The sequence below is a fragment of the Sapajus apella genome, unplaced genomic scaffold, assembly GCF_009761245.1.
Source record: "Sapajus apella isolate SASKATOON/1434 unplaced genomic scaffold, GSC_monkey_1.0 scaffold71, whole genome shotgun sequence".
NCBI lineage: Eukaryota > Metazoa > Chordata > Mammalia > Primates > Cebidae > Sapajus > Sapajus apella.
Genome location: NW_022437011.1, coordinates 10,499,297 through 10,504,393, shown reverse-complemented (window position 1 = coordinate 10,504,393; position 5,097 = coordinate 10,499,297).

The window sequence follows — 5,097 nt, the reverse complement described above, 5'->3', positions numbered from 1 at the left end:
GAGAGAGGGAGAGAGAGAGAGAGAGAGAGAGAGAGAGAGAGAGAGAGTGTGTGTGTGTGTGTGTGTGTGTGTGGTGTTTGTTTGGCTGGAGTAGAACAGTTATTGTCTAAGAATTTTATGTCTTGCTAAGCTGTCCCTTCCTGATCCTGGTCCTTTGAATAGAGAAAGCAGACTTTTGCTGGGGCTTTTAAAATCTGCATCCATGGGCATTTCCAGACTGCCAGTTTTTTCCATTCCAAGGTTGGGGATAAAAAAGAAAAAAAAAAATGAAAAAAAAAACATCAAAAACTTATGACTGTTGTACCTTGAGTCTTGAGGTTCCTAGATGGTCTGCCTTTTTCTGCCTTTCATAGTACTACATTTGTTTTATATATAATGCTTTGGGGTTTTAATTTCACTTTAGCAGGATGAATAGGGAATATTAGATTTACTTCATTTTCCTGGAAGCAGAAGTATGTGTAATATTTTGAATAAATACCATAAACTATTCCATGCATTCATGAAATATGCAATTTCTCATTCACCATTATAGAACCGTACATAAGTACAACAAAGGGGTTATATTTAGAAAAACTCAAGCAAAAATCAAGAGGCAATTTGTCAAATGTAAAAATATATTTGCCTGCAAATATAAGAAGTATAGGCCAGGTACAATGGCTCACGCCTATAATCCCTGCATTTGGGGACGCCAAGGCAGGTGGATCACTTGAGGTCAGAAGTTTGAGACCAGCCCGGCCAACAAGATGAAACCCCGTCTCTACTAAAACTACAAAAAATTAGCCAGGCATGGCGGTGAGTGCCTGTAATCCCAGTTACTCAGGAGGCTGAGGAAGGAGAATCGCTCAAACCCAGGAGACAGAGGTTACACTGAGCCAAGATGGCGCCACTGCTCTCCAGCCTGGGCAACAAGAGCAAAACCCTGTCTCAAAAAAAAAAAGTATAATAAACATTTTGTATATTCCAAACCTCTTGCTAAGCACTGTAGTGGCTCTCATAAGCTATACTATATTGAGGAGCCCAAATTGCTTTCCAAAGTATTTCTGCTTCCAAAAGTATTAAGTCTTTTGACTTAACTTCCATACAGCAATGTAAATAACCAACTGCTACACACAACAAAACAGATGAATCTAGAAACATAACGAGGGTCTCTAGCCATACCACCCTGAACGCACCCGGTCTCATCTGATCTCAGAAGTTAAGTAGGGTTAGGCCTGGTTAGTACCTGGATGGAACATAATGAAGAATGAGAAAATCAGTTATTTATTATCCCATTAATATAAAGTTGAAAAACAAAACAACCATAATATTAGAAGTCACCTTAAGGCTTTCCTTTGAGGACAAGTGTGAGGGAAGTGGCTAAAGGAAGCTCTAGGAGAGCTTTATGAAACAGTCCTATTTATAGACATGTGGTGATTTCATGGTTTTGTTCACTTTGTATTAATTCATAGAGCTTTAAATGTGTAGTTTGGGTACTTTTTTGAAAATATGCTGTTTTATCTAAAAAATTATTTTAAAAAGATGCACGCTATTCAGCACTCAAGGTTAAATAAGAAAATAGATTATGTGAATTTATTCCATACACTTAAAATGAATATTTTGTCTTTTTCATGAAAATACAATGAGGTACCACATAACAGACATAAAATTGGCAAAAACTTTTAAAGTTGTACAATACCATGGTGGTGGGCGCCATGGTGGGCCCCAATACCAAGTATTGGGGACGTGATACACTGCTGGTAGATGTGTAAGTTGGTAGAAATACTTTGGAAAACCACTGAGCAAACTGGTAAAACTGAAGACATGAATCCACTAAATACTTAGCAGTTCAACTCCTAGATATGTACCCTGGAGAAATATATGCTGAAGTGAAACAGAATATATATATAAGACGTGAATACCTATGTTTTTTCCTGGGTTTCAGTTATTATGAACAATGATCCAAAACTAGAAAAGCTATAAATACCCATCAGTATTAAAATGAATAACTAAATCATGCTATATTCGTTAAACGGAATAGCAACCACAACAAAAACAAAATGGATAAATCTTACAAACATATTATCGAACAAAAGAAGCAAAACATTTCAATATAATTATATTTATGAAACTAATCAAAATAGGAAAACTAAATTACAGCACCCAGGCATTCATATATAAGTGGTAAAGATATAAAGAAGAGTGAGAAAATTATTATCATAAAAATCGGAGGCCGGGCGCGGTGGCTCAAGCCTGTAATCCCAGCACTTTGGGAGGCTGAGGCAGGTGGATCACGAGGTCAAGAGATCGAGACCATCTTGGTCAACATGGTGAAACCCCGTCTCTACTAAAAATACAAAAAATTAGCTGGGCGTGGTGGCGCGTGCCTGTAATCCCAGCTACTCAGGAGGCTGAGGCAGGAGAATTGCCTGAACCCAGGAGGCGGAGGTTGCGGTGAGCCGAGATCGCGCCATTGCACTCCAGCCTGGGTAACAAGAGCGAAACTCCGTCTCAAAAAAAAAAAAAAATCGGGTAAATGGAGGGGGCAGGAATGGTGGCTCACGATGGTAATCCCAACACTTTGTGAGGCCAAGGTGGGCGGATCACTTGAGGTCAGGAGTTCAAGACCAGCCTGGCCAATATAGTGAAACCCTGTCTTTACTAAAAATACAAATATTAGCCGGGCATGGTGGCACACGCCTGTAATTCCAGCTACGTGGGAGGCTGAGATAGGAGAATCACTTGAACCTGGGAGGCAGAGGTTGCAATGAGCCGAGATTACCCCACTGCACTCCTGCCTGGGTGAAAGAGTGAGACTCTGCCTCAAAAATAATAATGATGATAGTAATAGTAATAATAAATAAATAAATAAAAATCAGGTAAATAGAGCTGGGCACAATGGTGCATGCCTAGAATCCCAGCAACTTGAGAGGTTGAAGCAAAAGGATCACTTGAGTTCAAGGCTGTTGCCCGCTGTGATTATACCTGTGAATGGCTACTGTACTGCAGCCTGGGCAACAGAGCAAGACCCTCTTCTCTAGATAAAATAGAAATAAATAAAATAAAAAATCAAGTGAATGGCAAATTCCAAAAGAAAGTGAAGGGGCTGTAAAAATCAAAAGAGAGATGGAGAGTTTCTGGAATGTTGGCAATGTTTTCTTTTTTTTTTTGAGACAGAGTTTCACTCATGTTACCCAGCCTGGAGTGCAATGGCGCGATCTCGGCTCACCGCAACCTCCGCCTCCTGGGTTCAGGCAATTCTCCTGCCTCAGCCTCCTGAGTAGCTGGGATTACAGGCACGCACCACCATGCCCAGCTAATTTTTTGTAGTTTTAGTAGAGACGGGGTTTCACCATATTGACCAGGATGGTCTCGATCTCTTGACCTCGTGATCCACCCGCCTCGGCCTCCCAAAGTGCTAGGATTACAGGCTTGAGCCACCGCGCCCGGCCTGGCAATGTTTTCTTAACCTTAGTGGTGATTATAAGGATTACATAGTAGTGACTATATGGATTCATGTTATAAGTATTTATTTAAATCTTTGTATATACCGCATAAACTTTCTGCATGCATATGATATCTCACAATTTAAAAATGTTTAATTAGTGAACAGTAGAAAATTGATATAATCATCATAAGCACACATGTATCCACAGTACAATCTTGAATTATAACAAATAGAAAAAAATACATAAATCAACAATTGTAGTTAGAAATGTTTTAACATGCATCTGTAAGAACTGTAGATCAAATAGACATGAAAATAGTATGGATATAAATGAGGTGAAAAACAATTGTAAAAATATGTAGATCCAAAATGAACAGGCATTCTTTTTGAATATACATGTAACACAACAATAGACCATGTATTGGGCCATAAAGGAAGCTTCAATAAATTGCAAAGATCCAATCACATTCACACAATGTTCTCCTACTACAATGCATCCTGAAATTAACCTTTGTAAAAACGATAGCTAAAATAAAATCCCACTTTTGGAAACTAAATAACATATTACTATATCAGACTCTGCTTTAAAAATACTTAAAACTGAATAAAACACTACATGACATAATTTGTGTAATATAACTAAAGCAGTACTTAAAGGCAAATTTACAATTTTAAATACACTAATGATTAAGTCAGATTAAAATGAGCTGCCACAGCAGATACCACCTCATACCCTACACACACACACACACACACACACACACACAGAATAAGTGTTAGTGTAGACGTGGAGAAATTGAAACTCTTATGCACTATTGGTGGGAATGTAAAATGATATAGCTGCTACGGAAAACAGCATGACAGTTACTCAAATAATTAAAAATAGAATTACCACGAAATCCAGCAATTCCACTTCTGGGTATATACCCAAAGGAATTGAAAGCAGAAACTCAGATATTTGAACACTTATGTTCATAGCAGCAGCATTGTTCATAATAGCCAAAAGGTCAACACAACCCAAATGTCCATCGATAGAATATGGTTAAAAAAACATTCCATTTTAATAATATTCCAAGGCCGGGCGCGGTGGCTCAAGCCTGTAATCCCAGCACTTTGGGAGGCCGAGGCGGGTGGATCACGAGGTCAAGAGATCGAGACCATCCTGGTCAACATGGTGAAACCCTGTCTCTACTAAAAATACAAAAAAAAATTAGCTGGGCATGGTGGTGCGTGCCTGTAATCCCAGCTACTCAGGAGGCTGAGGCAGGAGAATTGCCTGAACCCAGGAGGCGGAGGTTGCGGTGAGCCGAGATCGCGCCATTGCACTCCAGCCTGGGTAACATGAGTGAAACTCCGTCTCAAAAAATAATAATAATAATATTCCATTGCAGTATGAACATACGATAGAATATTATCGATTCCTTTTAAAAAGGAATGAAATTGTGGTACATGATACAACATGGATGAACCTTAAGAACATTGTGCTAAGTGAAATAAATTAGTCACAAAAAGACAAATACTGTAAGATATTCTGTGAGACACCTAGAGTAGTCAAATTTATAGAGACAAAAAGCAGAATAGCGGCTGCCAGGGATTAGGGATAGAGGTAGGTGGAGATTAGTTAATGGGTATAGAGTTTCAGTTTTGAAAGATGAAGAGTTCTGGAGATGGAG